Raw genomic sequence first — 10299 nt, forward strand, 5'->3', positions numbered from 1 at the left:
CATCCATTTCTTCCAGATTGTCAAATTTATTGGCGTAGAGTTGCTCATAGTATGTTCTTATAATAGTTTGTATTTCTTTGGTGTTAGTTGTGATCTCTCCTCTTTCATTCATGATTTTATTTATTTGGGTCCTTTCTCTTTTCTTTTTGATAAGTCGGGCCAGGGATTTATCAATTTTATTAATTCTTTCAAAGAACCAGCTCCTAGTTTCGTTGATTTGTTCTATTGTTTTTTTGGTTTCTATTTCATTGATTTCTGCTCTGATCTTTATGATTTCTCTTCTCCTGCTGGGCTTAGGGTTTCTTTCTTGTTCTTTCTCCAGCTCCTTTAGGTGTAGGGTTAGGTTGTGTACCTGAGACCTTTCTTGTTTCTTGAGAAAGGCTTGTACCGCTATATATTTTCCTCTCAGGACTGCCTTTGTTGTGTCCCACAGATTTTGAACCGTTGTATTTTCATTATCATTTGTTTCCATGATTTTTTTCAATTCTTCTTTAATTTCCCGGTTGACCCATTCATTCTTTAGAAGGATGCTGTTTAGTCTCCATGTATTTGGGTTCTTTCCAAACTTCCTTTTGTGGTTGAGTTCTAGCTTTAGAGCATTGTGGTCTGAAAATATGCAGGGAATGATCCCAATCTTTTGATACCGGTTGAGTCCTGATTTAGGACCGAGGATGTGATCTATTCTGGAGAATGTTCCATGTGCACTAGAGAAGAATGTGTATTCTGTTGCTTTGGGATGAAATACTCTGAATATATCTGTGATGTCCATCTGGTCCAGTGTGTCGTTTAAGGCCTTTATTTCCTTGCTGATCTTTTGCTTGGATGATCTGTCCATTTCAGTGAGGGGAGTGTTAAAGTCCCCTACTATTATTGTATTATTGTTGATGTGTTTCTTTGATTTTGTTATTAATTGGTTTATATAGTTGGCTGCTCCCACGTTGGGGGCATAGATATTTAAAATTGTTAGATCTTCTTGTTGGACAGACCCTTTGAGTATGATATAGTGTCCTTCCTCATCTCTTATTATAGTCTTTGGCTTAAAATCTAATTGATCTGATATAAGGATTGCCACTCCTGCTTTCTTCTGATGTCCATTAGCATGGTAAATTCTTTTCCACCCCCTCACTTTAAATCTGGAGGTGTCTTCGGGCTTAAAATGAGTTTCTTGGAGGCAACATATAGATGGGTTTTGTTTTTTTATCCATTCTGATACCCTGTGTCTTTTGACAGGGGCATTTAGCCCATTAACATTCAGGGTAACTATGGAGAGATATGAATTTAGTGCCATTGTATTGCCTGTAAGTTGACTGTTACTGTATATGGTCTCTGTTCCTTTCTGATCTACCACTTGTAGGCTCTCTCTTTGCTTAGAGGACCCCTTTCAATATTTCCTGTAGAGCTGGTTTGGTATTTGCAAATTCTTTCAGTTTTTGTTTGTCCTGGAAGCTTTTAATCTCTCCTTCTATTTTCAATGATAGCCTAGCTGGATATAGTATTCTTGGCTGCATGTTTTTCTCGTTTAGTGCTCTGAAAATATCATGCCAGCTCTTTCTGGCCTGCCAGGTCTCTGTGGATAAGTCAGCTGCCAATCTAATATTTTTACCATTGTATGTTACAGACTTCTTTTCCCGGGCTGCTTTCAGGATTTTCTCTTTGTCACTGAGACTTGTAAATTTTACTATTAGGTGACGGGGTGTGGGCCTATTCCTATTGATTTTGAGGGGCGTTCTCTGAACCTCCTGAATTTTGATGCTCGTTCCCTTTGCCATATTGGGGAAATTCTCCCCAATAATTCTCTCCAGTATACCTTCTGCTCCCCTCTCTCTTTCTTCTTCTTCTGGAATCCCAATTATTCTAATGTTGTTTCGTCTTATGGTGTCACTTATCTCTCGAATTCTCCCCTCGTGGTCCAGTAGCTGTTTGTCCCTCTTTTGCTCAGCTTCTTTATTCTCTGTCATTTGGTCTTCTATATCACTAATTCTTTCTTCTGCCTCATTTATCCTAGCAGTGAGAGCCTCCATTTTTGATTGCACTTCATTAATAGCTTTTTTTATTTCAACTTGGTTAGATTTTAGTTCTTTTATTTCTCCAGAAAGGGCTTTTATATCTCTCGAGAGGGTTTCTCTAATATCTTCCATGCCTTTTTCGAGCCCGGCTAAAACCTTGAGAATTGTCATTCTGAACTCTAGATCTGACATATTACCAATGTCTGTATTGATTAGGTCCCTAGCCTTCGGTACTGCCTCTTGTTCTTTCTTTTGTGTTGAATTTTTCCGTCTTGTCATTTTGTCCAGATAAGAGTATATGAAGGGGCAAGTAAAATACTAAAAGGGTGGCAACAACCCCAGGAAAAAATGCTTTAACCAAATTAGAAGAGATCCAAAATCGTGAGGGGGGAGAAAGGGGATAAAAAGAGGTTCAAAAAGGAAGAAAGAAAAAAAAAAGAAAAAAGAAAAAAAAAAAGAAAAAAGAAAAGAAAAGAATTAAAAAAAAAAAAAGGAAAACACCTTTCGGAAAGTGGTTGTTTTTCTGTTTCCAGAATTGCTGTTCTTCTTCTCTTCGATCTGCCGATGGATTTTCAGGTGTTTGCAATCTTTAGATAAGCTATCTAGCTGATCTCCGGCTAGCTGAAGCAGTCTCAGCCTGCTACTTCTCCGCCATCTTGACTCCTCCCTCCTAAAGGAAACATTCTATAACTTGTTTGGGGTAAAGGTTAGATGAGTATATGCATTATCAAAATTTATCATAGTACATATTTAAAATCTCTATAAATAATATATGTAAATTACATCTAAAAGTTTGGAAGAACGAGGACTCTAAGTTAAAAAAACTAACAAAGTTTGGGGAGTCTGGCTGTCTCAGTCAGGAGAGCATGCAACTCTCTGTCAGGGTCGTGAGGTCACCTGACCGGTGTGGGGCTACTTAAAAAACAGAGTCTTAAGAGCTCTGTCAAACAACTGCAGAGTGTGGACCTTATTTGGATTCTGAATTAAACTACCAAAATGAAAAGAATAAAATTTGAAAAAAAAAAACTTAACAAAAGTTATTATAACTTAATGTTTAAGTAATTTTTTAAAATGGCTGCCAATATTTTCAGCCTAGAAGTCTGTGTTTCTAGGGTGTCTTGGTGGCTCATTTGGTTAAGGATCTACCTTTGGCTCAGGTCATGATCCCAGGGTCCTGTGATGGAGTCCCCTGTCAGGCTCCCTGCTCAGCGGGAAGTCAGCTCCTCCCTCTTCCTCTGCTGCACCCCCTGCTTGTGCTCTTTCTCTCCCTATCACATAAATAAATAAAAATGGAATCTGTTTCTAACTTTTTATAGAAAATAGGAAGACCTGGAAACATTGAACCCACATTTTCAAATAAGCCTAGCAGCTGGGCTTAGGATCAAATAAATTCTTATAATCCCAGTGGCACAGAGACCCTGCCATTCTCCAATGTGTCTTTCATACAACCAATCTCATTCATTTATGTTATTTCGGCAGGCACATAGGTACTTGTGTTCATGACTCTGGTCATATCCATTTCATTCATTTAGCCTTTTTTTTTTGTTTGGTCCTTTGGCCCAAATTCTAGTTCTTAGAACTGATGTGACCATTTTCATTGTATTTGGGCAAACTGGAGTGTCTTAAGATTTCACATACTTTTTTTTTTTTAAGATTTTATTTGTTTGTCAGAGAAAGAGCACAAGCAGGGGGAGCAGCAGGCAGAGGGAGAAACAGGCTCCCCATTGAACAAGGAGCTCAATGCAGGACTCAATCCCAGGGCCCTGGGATCATGACCCAAGCTGAAGGCACATGCTTAACCAACTGAGCCAACCATGCACCCCAGATTACACACACATTTCAACAGTATACTCGCAGTGTCACTGAAGTGACGGGCCCAAAATTTACCTGATACAATAGACAGGAACCTAAGCAGAGACAGGTCATTACCATTGAACCAGAAACCCTGGAATTAAGCACCTTTTATGAGGGTATGAAGATGCAATAAAATAATAAAAAATACAGACTGCCTACACATAATGAAGACACTACTTTGTGAATAATAAACCTTTCCCATATTTTTCCTGAGGTTCAATTTATCAAGATATCAAATCCTAAAATTTCTCTCATTGAAATCTGAGTGTATCTCATTCCACAGTGAGATTTTTTCCAAAGGTCTTGTGATTAAACACAGAACACTTAAGTGATTTTATTAATAAGATTTCCTGCTAGTTTAAATTTATTTCATCTTTAAGGCTACCTGAACATTTTACAGGTCACAAAAATATTTTTAAGGATTTTTTAATGGAAAAGCAACTGAAATAGGTTGGATCAAAATAAGCTTCTCTTTCCATCAGAAACCAGGCATGAAATATTTCCATTCAGATGGAGGATTATTTTGGTTTATAGTCACCTGATGAGTGAGATATGAAAATCACACTTCTAGCTTAGCTATGGAATTTTATGTAGGAGACTATATTACTCTCATTTCTATTCAGTAGCATGTACAGTGGAAACAGAAACACTGCAATTAAGTAATCATCCAGTTTCCTCATTAAAAACACATTGTTTCAGATGATATCAAGAGGACATGATAAGCAATCTATAGGACTTAGAAATATAACATACCAGCAAAATGTTTTGAAACCCATTGTCAACAGTATTTATAAGGCATGGCAAAAGAGGGTGGGTGATAAGAAATGACCTAATGGCTGGAAAGGTCTGTTAGCAAACACCTGTAGATTGCAATTTGAAATTAAATTTTCTTGTCATTAAAGAGAAATGAATTTTAAGTAAGCATGTCATTTGCTTCCCTGTAAACATTTCCACCGATTCACTTAACTGGGTTACTAGCCAACAGGGTCTCAGTTGCATTGTGCATTGTAGCATCTACAAGGCAGAAAATAATAATTTGCATTACTAAATTAGGGAGAAAATACAAATTAAATTAAGTTGAATTTCTGCTTCTCGCACCAGTAGTGAACGGGGAGAGTTCTGGTATGAAATAAGACATTTGGGTTTCACCAAGTATTCTAAGCCCAGGGAGGTGAAGTGACTAACAATGATAAACTTTTCTTAGACACACTTGGAAGGTTCAGATAAATTTAAACTTTGAGTCATGCTGGGAAATGAAGGAGGGTAAGGAGGGAGAAGAGAGACCAGAGTGACATTGCAATCAATCGTGCAATAGTGTTTACAAATGTTGGCCTGGATTTAGAGCTTTCAGGAACAAAGTTAAATTATACCAGGCCAGTGTCCTCAATGGCTTTGTGCAGTGAGGCACTTGTCAAGTTCCAGAATGCTGCTTCCAAAGCATTCATGCCCTTTCCCACCAAACTAGGACAGTGGTGTTTAGATATTAAGTTGGTGTCTTCAGGGATATTAAATCTCCTAAAATAATATTTGATTTCTCTATATATGACATAGTCAAGGGAGTAAGAAATTTGAGATCTGAAATGTCCAGATTATTATCTGACCTTTCTGAATTTGATAGAATACAGTCAGATACATTTTTAAAACTTTATCTCTAATGCAATTAAAGGTAGTGATTTGAAACCCCCAAATAATGAGCATATACTATAGTTTGTGCTTTATATTAATTATCTGATATAATCCTCACCGTGTCTCTATGAGATAAGGTTTATTCCTATTATAACTCTTATTCTACAAATGAATCTGAGAATTTAATTTGTTCACAGTCACTGCGCTAGTAAGTGGATGATTTGGGATTTAAATTCTGATCTGTCGTACTTCAAAGTATTTTAAAACATATGTTGTGACACATTGCTACTGGGATACTGATCACCATTTTTTAAAAAAAAATTTTAAAAATTATAGTAGAACAAGGCAGAGTAGAAAATATTAGGCAGCAATGCAGGTAAGCAACAGTTCATGAAACTTTTCTTTCAGATGTGTATATATGTATGCAGCATGTATATAATGATCTAAAATAAAAATGCATTTCTTGCTGTATCACAGTAAAAGAGAAATTTAAAAAACACTGCAGTCTACACTCTCAAATCAAAATAATCTGTGGTAATTATAATATGCAAAAAAAGAATCCCCCTAAAATAAAGTACCATAACTGAAAGATTTGATGGGTAAATTCCTCAGCTTTAGAGGCTGTGTGGGCTGTTTTACATTTTCTCCTTTACTAGATGTATCAGCCTCTATTTCTCAGATGACTCTGGATTCTGCAGCTCATAGCTTGTCCAACTACTGCGTGGCACTTAAGTGTACACAAGATCTCATATGATGCCATTTAACACTGTGTGTTACAGCTTATTCAAATATTAGAGAATATAGAGCTTAAATATCTTTCCTATAGTCACCCAACTAGTACAAGGCAGAAATAAGAATCAACTATAGACACTGTGATGTGTCCCCTTCTCCTCATACTTCCTTTAGATGGCATATGGCAGGTGTTCCATGCACACACATTTTTCGGGCCCCCTGCAGAAAACAGGATGCTTAAGAAGTGTGAGGCTTCTTTGCTCTTTCATAGTTTTGCTATTGTGGACATTGCTGCTATAAATATTTGGGTGCATGTGCCCCTTCGGATCACTACATTTGTATCTCTAGGGTAAATACCCAATAATGCGATTGCTGGGTCGTAGGGTAGCTCTATTTTCAGCTTTTTGAGGAACCTCCATGCTGTTTTCCAGAGTGGCTGCACCAGCTTGCATTCCCACCAACAGTGTAGGAGGGTTCCCCTTTATCCACATCCTCACCAACATCTGTCATTTCCTGACTTGTTAATTTTAGTCATTCTGACTGGTGTGAGGTGATATTTCGTCGTGGTTTTGATTTGTATTTCCCTAATGCCGAGTGACGTTGAGCACTTTTTCATGTGTTTATTGGCCATTTGGATGTCTTCTTTGCAGAAATGTTTGTTCATGTCTTCTGCCCTTTTCTTAATTATATTATTTGTTCTTTGGGTGTTGAGTTTAATAGGTTCTTTATAGATTTAGGATACTAGCCCTTTATCTGTTAGGTCATTTGTGAATATCTTGTCCCATTCTATCAGTTGTCCTTTGATTGGTTTTGTTGTTGAGAAGATATTCACAAATGACAGTACAGACAAAAGGTTGATATCCAGGATCTACAAAGAACTTCTTAAACTCAACACACACAAAACAGATAATCATGTCAAAAAATGGGCAGAAGACATGAACAGACACTTCTCCAATGAAGACATACAAATACCTATCAGACACATGAAAAAATGTTCATCATCACTAGCCATCAGGGAGATTCAAATTAAAACCACATTGAGATACCACCTTACACCAGATAGAATGGCCAGAATTAGCAAGACAGGAAACAACGTGTGTTGGAGAGGATGTGGAGAAAGGGGAACCTTCTTACACTGTTGGTGGGAATGTAAGTTGGTGCAGCCACTTTGGAGAATAGTGTGGAGATTCCTTAAGAAATTAAGAATAGAGCTTCCCTCTGACTCTGCAACTGCACTACTGGGTATTTACCCGAAGATACAGATATAGTGAAAAGAAGGGCCATCTGTACCCCAATGTTTATAACAGCAATGGCCACGGTCACCAAACTGTGGAAAGAACTAAGATGCCCTTCAATGGACGAATGGATAAGGAAGATGTGGTCCATATACACTATGGAGTATTATGCCTCCATCAGAAAGGATGAATACCCAACTTTTGTAGCAACATGGACAGGACTGGAAGAGATTATGCTGAGTGAAATAAGTCAAGCAGAGAGAGTCAATTATCATATGGTTTCACTTATTTGTGGAACATAACAAATAACATGGAGGACATGGGAAGATGGAGAGGAGAAGGGAGTTGAGGGAAATTGGACGGGGAGATGAAGCATGAGAGACTATGGACTCTGAAAAACAATCTGAGGGTTTTGAAGGGGGGGGTGGGAGGTTAGGGGAGCCAGGTGGTGGGTATTATGGAGGGCACGTATCGCATGGAACACTGGGTATGATGCATCAACAATGAATTCTGTTACACTGAAAAGAAATAAAAAAATTTAAAAAAGATACTGTGGCTCTTTACACCAGTAATAAATATATGTCTGTCTTGATCTGACAACACCAACAAAATAAATCTGTGCAATCACTTAATTTAAAAAGCATTAAGTAACAGAATTCTGGGGTCTTGAAATTACCAGTTTTTCAGAGAATGAAGAATCCTTGCGAGATCCTGACCCTAGTGTGAGTAGAAAGGAAGGAGTGAAATTAGATTCGTTATAAATAACATACTAACTGACAGATAAGGAAACTTAATTCAGCAGCAATATATTATAATGAGGAGCTTTAATAGCTTATTGCTCCTTGCAAATATTCTCTCCTTCTGAGCTATATGAAACATGATTTGTAAATGTAAGAATAATTTGATTTGGATGTTCATTTAATTGACTCATCCAAATCCACGTATAGGGACATCAGTTGTATTGTAACTCTATGTCTGTTTACTAATCTAAGGCAATTTGTTGAGTAGAGGCAATGTAAAAGACAGTGCACAGAGCATCTCTAAAAACATCATGATGCATAGTTTTTTTTCATTTGTTTGTTTTAAGATTTTTTTCATTTACTTGACAGAGAGAGAGAGAGAGTCCAAGCAGGGGGACCAGCAGGCAGAGGGAGAGGGAGAAGCAGACTCCCTGCTGAGTAGGGAGTCTACTGGGACAGGATCCCAGCACCCTGGGATCATAACCCGAGTGAAAGGCAGAGCTTAACCAACTGAGCCACCTAGGTGCCCCTGCGATGCATAGTTTAATGTTAAATATGTAATAGGCACATATGTAAAAATAATCCAAATGTGTATTTATACAGAATGTATCTATTTAACTGGCTAAAATATAATTAGATATACAAACAAGAAATAAATGCGAAAAAATACCATAGCCAGCATGTTTAGGAACATACAAGTGAAATAAGCATGAAATAATATATTTAGCTATAACTCATAAATTCTCAAATGCTTTTGAGATGGCTTTTCTGAGAGTACCAATATAGCATTTAGCTACTACCAACTTCATTTCTATTTCTGGGAGCTAGTAACCAGGAGATGGAATGCTACAGGGTTAGTGTTGGCAAAAGACCAGGTGTTTCAGATGCCTGTACTCACTGGCACGGCATGAGTTTTATGAGGATAAAGAGCTGGGTAATTAGCTTCTTCTCTGAGAAAACACCAAATAGCAGATGACGCTGGTGCTGCAGGAGGGCCTGGAGGGCCCTGGAGGGCCCTGGAGCCCTGGAATGGGAGGCTGGAGGATTAGGCAGCAGCAGCCCAGACCTGGTCCTGGCCATGGTCGGGGGTGGGGCTCTCAGAGGCAAGGCCAAGGACAAGGAGTGCATCGACAAGCTGGGCCACCTGATCAAGGGCATGACTGGGAGGAGATCTGTCTCTTCTCCCATCCCATCAAGGGCTCTGAGATCATTGGCTTTTTCCTGGAGACCATCCCTCAAGGATGATGTTTTGAAGGTTATCCCTGTGCAAAAGCAAACTCGTGCTGGTCAGCAGACCATGTTCAGGGCATTTATTGTCATGGGCGATTACAATCAACACACTGGTCTGGATGTTAAGTGCTCCAAAGAGGTAGCCACTGCCATCTGTGGGGCCATCCTCCTGGCCAAACTTTCCGTTGTCCCTGTGGGGCAAAGCTACTGGTTGAGCAAGATCGGCAAGCCTGTACTGTACCATGCAAGGCTGACTGGCCTCTGTGGCTCTGTGCTGGTGCGCCTTCTCCCTGCTCCCAGAGGCGCTGCCCAAGAAGCTGCTGATGACAGCCGGTATTGACACCTGCTACACCTCACCCCGGGGCTGCACTGCCACCCTAGGCAGCCTCACCAAGGCCACTTTTGATGTCATTTCCAAGACCTGTGGCTATCTCACCTATGACCTCTGGAAAGAGATTGTGTTCACCAAGTCACCCTATTAGGAATTCACTGACCATCTTGTAAAGACTCACACCAGAGTTTCTCTGCAGAGAACACAGGTTCCAGATGTGGCCACCACAGAGTTTTTTAATAAGAAAAATAAATTGAATTAAAGCCTGTTTTAAAAAAAAGAGAGAAAATTATGACTGTATTATATATAAAGTCATGTCATAGTTACAATCATTTATCTATCACTAAGAATCTCATAATGCTGCTATAATGTAAGAGAAGACAATTGAATTTAAAGTCAAAAGACTACATTGAAATAAAAGGCTAAAATTTATGAGTTGAGTAACCTTGAAAATTAATTAGGCTTTAGATTCTTCCACTGAAAATTGTAGATGGTAATTCTTTTTTACAGGAAGTTGTAATGGTAATTTGAGCTTGAATCATATA

The 10299-nt window shown here is 38.6% G+C and overlaps 1 pseudogene; it reads left to right on the top strand.

Moving 5' to 3' along the window:
* The first annotated feature begins 9211 nt into the window (after positions 1-9211).
* On the top strand, positions 9212-10092 carry LOC116582646 (annotated as a pseudogene).
* Positions 10093-10299: the final 207 nt, after the last annotated feature.

This window comes from Mustela erminea, chromosome X, assembly GCF_009829155.1.
Source record: "Mustela erminea isolate mMusErm1 chromosome X, mMusErm1.Pri, whole genome shotgun sequence".
Taxonomy (NCBI): domain Eukaryota; kingdom Metazoa; phylum Chordata; class Mammalia; order Carnivora; family Mustelidae; genus Mustela; species Mustela erminea.